At 49.2% G+C, this 13,153-nt stretch overlaps 1 long non-coding RNA gene across 5 annotated transcripts in view; it reads left to right on the top strand.

Annotated features, from left to right (window-relative positions):
- Nucleotides 1-5,852: 5,852 nt before the first annotated feature.
- LOC114486142 (uncharacterized) overlaps nucleotides 5,853-13,153 on the top strand; it is a 9,626-nt gene continuing 2,325 nt past the window's right edge. The window contains exons 1-5 of one of the 5 annotated variants that reach the window (XR_008617050.1): nucleotides 5,853-9,736; nucleotides 9,877-10,259; nucleotides 11,746-11,850; nucleotides 12,562-12,733; nucleotides 12,815-12,980. This is a non-coding gene — a long non-coding RNA (uncharacterized lncRNA). Of the gene's footprint in view, nucleotides 9,737-9,876; nucleotides 10,260-11,745; nucleotides 11,851-12,561; nucleotides 12,981-13,153 lie in introns of all 5 variants that reach the window. The other 4 variants (XR_008617048.1, XR_008617047.1, XR_008617049.1 and 1 more) reach the window with 4 other exon arrangements.

Below are 13,153 nucleotides of genomic sequence, written 5' to 3'. Positions count from 1 at the left end.
CCTGTGCGTCCGGACCCTGTGCCCTGCAACGGGAGAGGCCACAACAGTGAGAGAGGCCCGCATACCACAAAAAAAAACAAAAACAAAAACAACTTTACATAGTGGAATCACATAGTATGTACTCTTTGACTCTGGTTTCTTTCCCTTAGTATCATATTTATGAGGTTTGTGCATTTCTTATTATAAATAACAATGGAATTTAGTATGCTATTATACCTTCAGACCTACTGTAGGACATGCTGTTCTTTGCTGTTCCACTTGTGGCAGGATTCATAGTTTTTCTAACTCCGTTAACATCATATTTATGAGGTTTGTGCATGACTTTCCTGGCGATAGTCCGTTTATTTTCACTGCTATACGGTATTCCATTGTGTGATGATACTACAACTTATTCTGTTATTGATTTAAGTTATTACCAGCTTTGGGCTGTTAAAAATAGTGCTATTATGAACATTTATATACAGATCTGTTGGTAAAAATATACATAAACTTCTGTTCGGCATATACATAGGAATGGAATTGAATATATGCATATGTTCAGCTTCTGATTATACTGCCAAGCTATTTTCCTTCCAAAATGACTGTGGAAATAATAATTCCCACCAGGAATGTATGAAAGCCCTGGTTGTTCCACATCTTTGCCAACATTTGATACTGTTTACCTCTTTCCTTTTAGCCATTTAGGTGGGATATAGTGACTTTTCTCCCTTTTTCATGATAAAAATATACTTTAAAATCTATAATATGGTGACCTACAGAAAATGGTAGTTTTGTTTGTAATGTCCTTAATAGGCAAAATTTAAAGTTGGTTTCCAAATTAATTTTGAAATTTCACACATCTCTGAAATCTTTCAAGTCTTGTTTATACATTTTTAAGGATTTTTCATTGCAAGGGAGCTTATATTTTTAAACATCTCCTACCATCCTGTGCCGGTACCTTTTGCTTTATAACAAACTACCCCAAAGCTTTGTGGCTTAAAACAACAGTCATTTTCTTATATTTTATCGATTCTTCTACCTGAGAAATCTGGGTAGGACTCAGTGGGGCAAATCTTCTCCTCCTCGTGGTATCAAGCGAGGTTGGTCAATCGTCTGGCCTGGAGAGTCAAAAGGAGCTTCATCCACGTATCTGGTGCCTTGAGGGAAACGGCTGGTAGGTGGGCCTCAGCTGGGACTGTCAACGGGAATGCCTACATGTGGCCTGTCCAGCATGATGGTCTCAGGTAGTCAGATGGCTTCCCTCAGATCGAGTGACCCAAGATAACCAAGTGGAAGCTGCTTCTGACTGAGCCTCAGAAGTCACCCAGCGTAACTTCTACCACATTCTGTGGTTACAAGCAAGTCATAAGGCCAGGCCAGATTTGAAGGGAGAGGAACGAGACTCCACCTCTTGACAGGGAAATGGCAAGATCACGACGTCAAAGAACATGGCGGGTGGCAATATCATCGTGGCCCTCTTTGGAAAATACTGTTTGCCACTCCCCAACCCTACCCCCATCCTCACAAAGTAAACCTGGCCCGGATGTGCCCGAGGAGCGCTGAGGTAACTGTGGTGGCCCCCTTAGCCCCCACTCTTATGCTTTTCCCTTTTCCCCATTTTCACTCTATGTTTTTACTCCCCTCTCTTCCTCTCCGCGATCAGTTAGCTAAACTCACAAGGACTCCCACTGAACCTTTCTTAGTCCCTTCCTCCCCATCTCCCCCCACATACCTTCAGGCTCTTTGTCCTCTGAGTGACAGATTACTGGAACACCTAGAACCATATCAGGTCAGGCCCAGAAGGATCTTGACTAATCCCACATGCACTTTACAGATGAGGAAGTTGAGGCCTAGAGAGGAAGGGGATTTTCCCAAGGTCCTACTTCAAGTAAGTAGCAGAGTTCTGGCTAGCGCAGCACAAAATACAGCCTACAGTGGGTCTTAAAGAATGTCAACACTTGCTTTCCACTTCGGACTTCCTGAAACTAAAGCCACTCGTTTCTGTTTCACGTCCATTGCCTCACCATCACAATGTCCTCTTGGCCTCTTGGTTCAGGAGCGAAATCAATGCTGGCAGGCTTCTGTGCCCAGAGAGGCCTGTCCCAGCCCTGGCCTGGGTCTCAGCCTTCAGAGATGGATGGGGGGAGGGGGGAACACAGATACGGCAAGTTGGGATCCATATAACCAGCCCCCCTCCAACCACCTCCTTGTACCCTAGACACGAGTAGCTTCTTTTGATCCCAAAGTCCAAGAATTCCCTGAATTCAAGAATCGACTAGCAGCCAGTTTTGAAATTTTCTGGGCATCCAGGATTTAACTTAGGCTGGTGATGACTGAAGTCAGGCTGAGGATAAATTGGAGGTGATGTAAAACAAGAAGACACAACTCTTAAGGCCAGGTCCAAGAGACAACAACTCTGTTACATTAAAGTCTATTTCCTCCGTTCACTTCAAGCAAGCGGACTATGGGGCCCAGAGTAGGGAGCCCAGGCTGGGCTATCAGACATCCCATAGCATCAGCAGCTGGATCTTTTTTTTTTTCGGCCGTGCCTCGAGGCATGCGGGATCCTAGTTCCCCAGCCAGGGACTGAACCCTTGCCCCCTGCAGTGGAAGCACGGAGTCCCAACCACTGGACCACCAGGGAATTCCCAGCAGCTTGATCTTGAGGGAAGAACAAGGGCTGGAGAAAAAGCAGGCAGCTGGCACGTTGCTCTGGGATCTGAGTAGTAATGATGTGGAGAACAGCCTGCTAAGAAGCCTCTCAGAACTCTTTGTAATCCACCAGCCCAGTGCTTTCGGGCACAGAGAGCAGTTCTGCAAGTCGGTGATAAGCTGGGAGTGGGACACAGGTGTGCTGTCAGGGAAGTCACCTTAGGCCAACAGTGAGAGTCCCCGAGGCTGTCTAAGTGCCCCGGACAGAGGGAGAAGTGGCATCTGTGAAGGGCGGTGTTGAGAAGAAGGGATTGAAGTAATTCTTTTCAAGTACAGCCTGTAACCTCCTTTAGGGGAGTGGCCATGTCTTATAGTTTCTGAGTCCCCGGGTGCAGCACACATAGAGGCTCTATAAATGTTTGTTATAAAGACTTACAGTCACGAGTCCATCCGTCATTCTCCTGCATCCAGGCACAACAGTGACCTTCCACAGTCCCTGCTCCCCTCCTTCCAGCAGCCCTCTGCCAGCTCTAAGTGATGGGAGGCCCAGGACATGGAGAGAGACCATTAATAATGTTCAGTCCCTTCTTGCCCGCGATGCCAGGCCCTCCCTAGGGGCCCTCTATTGGGAGTGGTAGAAACAAGTCACGAAGGGTCCCATACCTTTCTTTCTTGCTGGGGTCCCTTTCTCCAGCCAAACGAATACAGGAGCCATTTCTTTTCCTTCATACTCCCCTGCTGGAGGGAGGAAAAAAAAAAACAAGGAACCATCATCAGCTAACAGTGTTATTTCCTAGCCTGTGGTTGGCCAGAGCCCATGACTGGCCCTTGTCCACACGGTCTGGTGCTGTGGCTGCATCAGCTTGGGTAGAAATTGTATGAGCAGCTGCCACACTGGACACAGGGCCAAGAAATTAGCAGCCCACCCCGTGTTTCTCTCCAAGTTCTGCAATCTTTTTCACTGCATCTTATTTGGGGCTGCCGCATATGACAATGTTTGTATCGACTGAGTCCTTCCTCTCAGACAGCTGCTGTTCTAAGACCTCTATAGGGATTATTGTGTTTAGTTCTTTCGCCACAGCTCTATGAAGTAGTCAATGTTATTCCCATTTTACAGATGAAGAAGCTGAGGCACAGATGCGTTCACATACCTTACCCGAGATCCCCAGTGGTGGAGCCAGGATTAAACCCCAAGTGGTCTGACACCGAAGTCCACACTACTGACCCCACCACGGGCTGACTCCACGGGAGTGCATGGCCTTAGCAGGTATCAGACCCTGCACTATGGAGAGTGGCCAGCCTACAGCCAGCAGTCAGTAAACTCCGTGGCTTAGAGACGTGTGTGTTACCTAGGACAGTGGGCACTGCATCAGGTGCCTGCCTCCCCGGGCTGTGAGGGCCGCTCCACCTCCCTCTGCTCCTATGCCAGGCAGCGCCCTTCACTCAGGTTCAAGAGTGTCGCGGCCACTGGGAAAATGAGCGGTATTTGCGGACGGGGTAGCTTGCTCCTTCTTCTGGGAAAACAACCCAGAGTCCCGTCCTGCTGTCACCTGTCTCATCTGGAACCACTTTAAAATCTGTCATCTGCACTTTCAGGCTGTGACACCTCAGAGACCCAAGGGATGACTTTCCAGACCCCAGCAAGAAAACCCAGTCTAACACCCGCCTGGCGAGAAAGGATGGAAATGGCTCCTGGGAAACCCGCCTGGCCACACGCTCTCTCGGACCGTGAACTTGCTAGCTAACAAATGTCCACCGTGTGCCCTCCTAACTGGCCATGCGGTGCTCGCCACCAACTTGCCTCTACTTACCCACCCACTCTTGCTCCTTCTCCCCTCTTCCCTTTGTCCCCGCCCCACGGGCTATCTCCGGCTCCACTGAAACCGCACTCCGTCTCACTGGGACCTTCCACATCTGCTCCCACCCCTGCCCCCAGCTTCGCTCCCTTCTGAGCTTTACTCAGATCTGAGGATGCCTCCTCCCACCAGCCCACACTGAGGACCTGCAGGCCAAGGGGACGACGACGGAACCTCCTGCCAACAAGTCAGGGCTGCCGCTCTCTCTGGGGATGATGCTGCCTCCCTCATCACCTCCCTGGGGCACAAAAGCTGAGTCCTTTTGTGTTAATTCCCTGGGTTGCTTTCGGCGGCATGCTAATTTATGCAACCTGAACGCAAACGAGTATAGAAAGCTATGTGACCCTGGATTTACTGGAAATCAGCAGCTCCCCTGACGGGAAGACTTAGGGAAATTCTGGAGTCTACTTCCCAAGAGAAATTTAAAAATAGAGTGGCCTCCAGCTGGAGTTTGGGGAGGGATGTGGCTGGAAGTCATTCGGAGAAAAGAAGCACAGTCTGGGTTCCCTGTCATTAGTAAGTGACCCAGCAAAAGTCAGAGGAAGAGAAAGCATCTGGCTGCCAAGCCCTCCCCCCTTCTCCTCTCCTGGCTCTGAGCTCTGGTTCAGCCCCATGCCCTGCCAAAACCTCCCAACGGGGTACACAGTGGAGGGCAGAGCACCCAGGGCATTACTGCATCTCTGAAACAAGCCATTATTTATGTCCCACTCCCCATAACAACACTCTGCTATTCTCCTCTCTTCTTGCATCTCCTACACTGACCCCCTTCTACTTGTCCTCACTGGGTATGGCTGGTCAAGTGAACAGAATGTTCTGCAACCTGGCCAGAGTGGTCAGGCAGCAGTCTGGATGTTCCAATAAAGAAGACCTCAGAGGATAGCTCTGGGGTAGGTCAACTCAGGCACAAAGCCTTAGGCATCTCATTTGCAGGAGGACCCTTCCAAGAAAGTACAGGAGAGAAGAAGGTGGCCCCAGAAGCAACAGCTTCCGTTCTTCTGCCCCTAGGCTGGGAGGTGCTGACTAACTCCAAAAGGTACAAACTGACCTTTTCTTAAGGATTTCAAGAGAAGAAAATATTTTTTCCAAAATCTTTCCAACAGACTACTAAGCGTCATCAGAATATTTTTACTTATATTAACATAATTGCTTGGTGCTGCCATGGAAGTCATTTTTGTCTGGTTCTTTCCTCCAGGTAACTAGAGTACAGATGCTTCTGGTTTTGTTTTTTTTTTTTGCAGTATGTGGGCCTCTCACTGTTGTGGCCTCTCCCGTTGCGGAGCACAGGCTCCGGACGCGCAGGCTCAGCGGCCATGGCTCACTTTTTTTTTGCGGTAGGCGTGCCTCTCACTGTTGTGGCCTCTCCCGTGGCGGAGCACAGGCTCCGGGCGCGCTGGCTCAGCGGCCATGGCTCACGGGCCCAGCCGCTCCGCGGCATGTGGGATCTTCCCAGACCGGGGCACGAACCCGTGTGCCCTGCATCGGCAGGTGGACTCTCAACCACTGCGCCACCAGGGAAGCCCGTTTCTGGTTTTTAAGGTAATACTCCAGCAAACCCTTAACACATGTCATGAAAAGACCTTAAGACAAACTCCCCCAAGATTCAGGGACCGCCTCACTGCTTCGCTGAAAGGAGATGATCCAAACTGAACCCTCCACTTCAGGGGACAGGAGCTGTGTTCTCATCTGTGTTCCCCTAACTTGGTGGAAAGTTTATTGAAGGCCAAAACTTTCAAGTAGTCAGTATTTGGGGCTACTCAGAGGAAAGAAAACGTGCTCTTCCATATATTTACAAGGGAAGGGCACACTGGGTATCAAGCATGTTATATATATCTTTTAAGTCCTATAACTAGCCCAATAGATGTGTATCATTCCCACTGTACAGATGTGGAAACTAAGGCTAAGAGTTAAAGGCATTTGCCCAAGGTCACAGAGCTGATGAATGGTTCTGGCAGAACCTTCTACTGCTCATTACTATCCATTTTCTCCTCTTCTTTCTAGGCACGTCTTAAACCATATCTCCTGGTCCTCTTGCTATTAGGCTGACCGCATTACTGAATTCTGCCAGTGAAATACGGACAGAAGTGATTTTGCCACTTCCAGTCCTAGTCCATAAAAACCTTGGTACATCATGCCCTTTCCCATCACTATCTAGATGACCCAGGGTACCAGGAAGCCAAAAAGATGGAAGGAGCTTGCTCCCTGAGTGACTACATGGAACAGAGCACCCTTCACCTTGTCCTCTGCTCCCTGCACTGGACTGTGACTTGGATGAGGTAAACCTTCACTGTGTTAATCCACTAAGAGTTTAGTTTGGGGCTTCCCTGGTGACGCAGTGGTTAAGAATCCGGCTGCCAATGCAGGAGACACGGGTTCAAGCCCTGGTCCGGGAAGATCTCACATGCCACGGAGCAACTAACGCCGTGCACCACAACTACTGAGCCTGCGCTCTAGAGCCCGCGTGCCACAACTACTGAATCCTGCACGCCTAAAGCCCATGCTCCACAACAAGAGAAGCCACCACAGTGAGAAGCCCGCGCACTGCAACCGAGAGTAGTCCCCGCTCACCACAACTAGAAAGAGCCCGCGCACAGCCACAAAGACACAGTGCAGCCAAAAGTAAACAAATTAAATAAATAAATTTAAAAAAAAAAAGAGTTTAGTTTGTCCTGACAGCATGGTGAAGGCAAGATCTGACACCAAATCCATCAGATTCTAAAGACCATCCTCTCTCATTAAGACGTATTGACACAAATACAGCAGAAATATTAACGCCCATCTATAAAATATTATTTAATCCCACAGTTCACCTCTCTCCCACCATGCCTCTCCCACAAACAAGAATTAGATTCCTAAAGATTTTAGAGGAAATTGGGTAAACAAAAACATAAAATCAAGCAAGCAATCGACAAATATTTGTTGACTGCACACTACCTGCCAAGCATAGACAAATCTGCTTTTGTTGTCACCCTGAGGTCATGAACTCTTCCCTTTGCTGTCCCAGACGGGAGGGGAGCAGAGGACAAGGTGGGAGGCAAGCCTATGCCTTTTCTTTTCAGCAATGAGATTCTCCTTGGTTCTCCCAGTGTGTTAATGAGCTACCTGGGGAGTGTCTGATTTTATGTTTGAGAAGAAGAATAGACTTTCAATCTGAAAAACATTTTTTATATTTAAAATACATTGGGACTTCCCTGACGGTCCAGTGGTTAAGACTCCACACTTCCACTGCAGAGGGCGTGGGTTTGATCCCTGGTCAGGGAACTAAGATCCCACATGCGTGAACACAATAAAAACACTGAGCATTAAAAAAAGGAATGTAACTATATATTCAAAGGAGAGTTTTTAATTCTTTTAAAAAGAAAATAAAATACATTATATTCCTGAAGTTTCACATTTTACAGATGGGCAGACTGAGACTCAGAGAAGCTTAGAAACAGCCCCAGGCCACAGTGACAGAAGTTAAATTTGAACTCAGCTTCGTCTGATTCCAAAGTCCTTGCTCATTGCACTATGCCAGTGTTTCTTAAACTGGGCTGCTCTTCAGAATCACCAGGGGAATAGTTAAAACACAGATTCCTGGGCTTGGCGCCAGACTCCCAAATCACTGACCTGGGGCAGGCCTCAGCAATCTCTCTTCACACACACCCCAGGCCTGAGTGAAGACCAGCCAAGTTTGGGATCCACTTCTCTGCACCTCGCAGTGGGAAAGCTAAGAGGGTACATGGATGCCAAGGGAGCAGAGGGGAAGAGAACAGAAGGGGGCCTTCTATGGCCTTGTCCAGGGCCGGCCCTCCTCACAGCTGAGATCCTGGCCATGAGACCCAGGGGACAATTAACGAAAGCAAGAAAAGGCCTTTTGACTCAGCCGTTTTCCTTACATCTCTGCTGTGCGAAGAGGATATCATGCCTGTGGAATTCTGCTGCATCCACAGGCATCTCCAGACCTATTTTTTAAATTCGCCAGGAATGAAGAAAGAAAAGTCCGCCAAGTTTCAGAATTTGCTAGTCATTTTCCTGATTCAGTAAAACTGCCTTGATTTTAGTGTCCATTGCTTCCAAGCCCGTGCTCTCTGAGAGTGGCTGGGATGAAACTGACTGCCACACTATCTTGGAAGCCAATTCATGAAGAAAGGAGAAAAAACCGGCAGGAGGGTACTGTTTAGCCATGAGGAGCTCAATGGTTACTTGAAGAAACATTTTAGCATATCTGTATATATCAATAGGCACTACAGGAGCTCTGCTGGGGAACAGTAATAACAGCTGCCATTAACTGAGAGCTTAGTTTGTACAGGTTCACAGTCTCTTATCCATAAGTTGACCCTATAATGTATCATCCAAACTGAGCAATTGTGAAAGTGAAAGTTGGGAGAGCTATTAATAATGTCACCAGGACAAGGGCAAACCAGAATATCCCAAGCAAACTGGGATGTATGATCACTCTATCCAAAACCCTGAGCCAAATGGGTTTCAAATTCAGACTTTTAGAAGATTTTACAGGAAATACTGTACTTGCGTGTGTATCACACACACATACAAATACCCTAGAGGGATCCAGGGCAGCACCTCATGATCAAACGTTATATTTGTGCAGCAAATACATGAATATTCACAAGAGGGATAAACACACACTTAAGGCCAAATTTTGCCATCTAATGATTTCTGAAAAATACTTGTTTTCAGAAAAATTTTTTTTTCAAATTGTGGCAAGGGTTTGTGGACCTGTACCAAGAGCTTTAAGTACTTTCCATAGTCTGGCAGAGATGCTAGCTGTCCCACTGTAAAGGTCCTCCCCTTCTTTGATAGTAGGTAAGTGTGCCCATGGCCGTCTGGAATAAAGACAACATTTCCCAGTGTTCCTTGAAGCTAGGTGTGGTCATGCGACTGAGCTGTGGCCAATGAGATTTGTAAGTGGAAAGATGTGATCAGGACAACCCACAAGTACAGGTACAGATGTACCTGTTGTTGACAGAGGGCATCCATTCTGATTAATTGAAATCCATGTTGTAAATACTTTAAAAATTACTTCTGGTGTGCAAAAACTTCTGGGAAGTCTCTTTAGAGAAATGCGTATGCTCTTCTCCCCCCTCCCTCCTCCTTCCTCCTGGCTGGAGTGCGGACATGATGGTTGGACCCTGAGCATCCACATCACTTTTGACCACGAAGCTGAGGGCCACAGCTTCTGAGGAACCAGAAAGCTAGTAGGATCTTGGGTCTGGATAACTCCCTGGATGGCCTACCTCTGGACATTTGATGTGAGAAAATAAAACCTTTTTGATTTACGGCACAATTCATTTGTACTTTCTGTTACTCACAAAGGAACCTGTATTCTAGGATTTGCTCTTGGCCAGCCTCAAACTCTCAGATGGTGATCATGTTTATTTCTCATTCAAAGGCCTGCAAGTGGGCTGCGGTGGCTCTGCTTCAGACGGCGGGTCTTGTTCACATCTGCTCCACGCGTCTCTGAATTCTGGGACTAGTGGACGCTCAGGACGTGCTCTGCGTGTCAGGGTGAAGCTCAACCACACGAGCACATTTACAGCTTCTGCTAATGTTATGCTCCATTCCTTTGGCCAAAACAAGTCACAGGACAGACCAACATCAAGGGGAGGGGACGAGGATAAAGTGAACACCTGCAGGTGTTCATCATCATCATCTACAGAACTGATTAACGTGTGACCCCGTCCTACTGCCGCACATGCACCAGGGTCTTCCAGGCATCACCCCTAGCATCGCGGCAAGCCAGCCACTCCTCCTGATCACTTCCCATAATTCCTGGTATGCTGCCCTCCCCGCCCCTAACCCCCAGAGGGCACTACCAAGGGGAGGGCCACAGGACAAGATGTCCTTCTGTTTGGTGCCTGGTCTCTGTGCTCTCCTCAAGACCACACACCAGGCTACGCCAGCGCACCTGAGGGAGAGGTTAGGTGGGGGGGCCCTCCTACCTCACATCTGTGTCTGTCTCCCAGGGCCCTCCTTCTTCAGAACCTCCTCTGAGAGTTTCCACCCTGTGTTGTGCGCAGCCCCTGCCCCACAACCAGGGAGAACGAGAGGACTTCTGGAAACGTCCTCATTAGAGTAAGGAAGTGCATTTCCCACAAACCTGTCCTCCGGCCTTACTGTGCAACCCCAGGTCCCACCCCCACCAAACAGTAACTGTTTGAGGAGAGGTTTAAGTAAATTAGCCTCAGGCACACCCCAAAGCCTGAAAGAAAATACCGAGAGAAGCTGGGAGGAGGGGGTGGATGCTGGCTGTGTTGTCCACTCAGCCAGTAGGGAGCTGGGTTTGAGGGAAGAACAGATGGGCAGATTTTGCCACTAACTGGCGGTGTGACCGCCGGCAACCCCTTTTCCAGGCTTCCATGTCTTTCTTTGTTAAAAGAGGGGGTTGGCCTTCCCTGATGGCGCAGTTGTTGAGAGTCCGCCTGCCGATGCAGGGGACACGGGTTCGTGCCCCGGTCCGGGAAGATCCCACATGCCGCGGAGCCTGCGCGTCCGGAGCCTGTGCTCCGCAACGGGAGAGGCCACAACAGTGAGAGGCCCGCGTACCCAAAAAAAAAAAAAAAAAAAAAGAGGCGGGGGTTATTCTTGATGGCATTTAAGGTGTCTTCCGGTTCTGACAGGTTGTGACCTAAGGGGGAGGGAATGGGAAGGAACAGCCAGAGGGTGGGTGTCTGGAAGGACACATACGGTGAGGCCCAGGGAGCTGGGCTAGCATGAGGCTGAAGTTCATGTCCTTTGGCCCTTTTCAAATTGTAACGCCCACCAAGCTCAGCCTTTACCTGCCTCTGGGACCCATTCAGGGCCATGGTCTAAGGTCACAAAAACTGTCCCCAGCAGGGGGATCCATCGGCACTGACTACAGTATGATGACACCCTGGGTGTTGTAGCAGCTCTGGCCTCAGCGCTCACCACTCCCTGCCTTAAGGTCCAGCAACTCTAAACTACCTTTAGTTCCCAGCACACACCTGGTGCCTTTTGGCCTCCAGGCTCTTATTTGCGCAGTCCCCTCTCCCTGGGAGACCACTGTCTCTTGATCTCCTGTCCCCCACCCCACCTTTCCCGGCCAATGCCTCCTCATCCTTTGCAATTCAGCTTCATCCCCACCCAGGTTCAGTGCTCCTCCACCCTGCTCCTGTAATGCTTCATCATTGCACTCACTACTATCTGCTTGTGTAACTGTCCTGCCCTACTAGACTCTGAGCTTCTTGAGGGAAGAGACCATGTCTTATCCATTTTCTTTCACGCCCTTTATCTTTCATAGCACCTGACACATGACAAATGAGCAAGCTCTGACTGATGAATGAATGAACGAATGAACAAACGAACTGGGAAAGAAAAAAGCTGGAAGGAATGTCATACGTGGATGGTAAAGACTACCTTTAGCTTCCCACCCCTTCTATTTGCTACACACATCATATCTGTAGTCCGGGGAAATCACGCTGAATAAACACCAGAGGTGGCCTTTAAGCCAGGAAAAAGAGATCACCAAGGAAAGAAGCACTGTGTCTGATTGGAGGGAAATAAACGCCTTGCCTTAATGATGGTGGGGGAGAGAGTCAGTTTGGGGTGCGAGGTCTAGGAGGGGCAGGACAGTCAGGAAAGGAGTCTTTGAAGAAAGCAGGCCTTCACGGGGTCATTGAGAAGGTTGGGTTTGGTGGGTAGATGGAAACTGAGCTGTCACACATCCATGGCTCCACCTGGGCAAGGAAGAGGCTCTGAGGAGGAAATCTGAGTGTGTGAGGGGTATGTGAGGGCAGAGAGAGAACTTCAGCTGGGTTCCTGAGTCACAGAGGAATCCAGGTGGCAGAAGGAGGGTGGGCTCCCCTTCTCCCCTCTCTCACTCCTCTTTGGCTGTGCAGGGTTGCCTCAGGCCTGGTGATGTGAGCACGGGGGTCAATCCCTCCCATGGAGCCCCTGGTAAGAGACTTTGTGACGGTCCCTCAGGAGGCTACTTAGTGGGCCTGATAAGCGGTGGGGGCGGGGGGCGGGGTTTAAAGAAGATGATTAAAATTGCATAGTGATTAGATTTGAATATTCTAGTCAGGAGTCTTATTGATAAGAGAATGTTTCTTTTTAGATGATGTGACAACCACCATTGTTGAGTTTCTCCGCCAAGGTTGAGTGTGCACCGGGAGGAAAGATATTAAATATCTGTAGTGGATGTAGGAAAGGACATTTGACGTGCCCTAAGCTGACGAGCCCCACCCCCGTGGGCCCCCAAGAAGAGGGGACCTCGTCTGTCCCTAAGTGTAAGCATGACTCGAACGAACCCTGAAGCCTCCCGCAAAGAGGTCACTTGGCACCAATTAAAATCCAGGCCATTACCTCAGCAGACTCCGTGGCTTCATCCTCTCCAGAAGCAGGAACAGCCGGCACAGGATTCTCAAGGCTGACTAGACTGGCACCAGGACCCAATTTCACTTCAACGAACATCGCAGGAGACCGGCGCCAACTGGAGCAACTGCCCACGCACACGGTTTGCGCCGTTGTGAGCAGGTGCGAGTGTGCGCATGCGCGACTGTGCGCATGCGCATCACTGGCTGTCCGCTCTCTCTCTTTTTTTTTTTTTTTTTTTTTCTTTTTTTCTTTTTGCGGTACGCGGGCCTCTCACTGTTGTGGCCTCTCCCGTTGCGGAGCACAGGCTCCGGCCGCGCAGGCTCAGCGGCCAT

This window comes from Physeter macrocephalus, chromosome 4, assembly GCF_002837175.3.
Source record: "Physeter macrocephalus isolate SW-GA chromosome 4, ASM283717v5, whole genome shotgun sequence".
Taxonomy (NCBI): domain Eukaryota; kingdom Metazoa; phylum Chordata; class Mammalia; order Artiodactyla; family Physeteridae; genus Physeter; species Physeter macrocephalus.
Note: the sequence above shows the minus strand (reverse complement) of the source record. Positions and strands in the feature narration are given on the sequence as shown.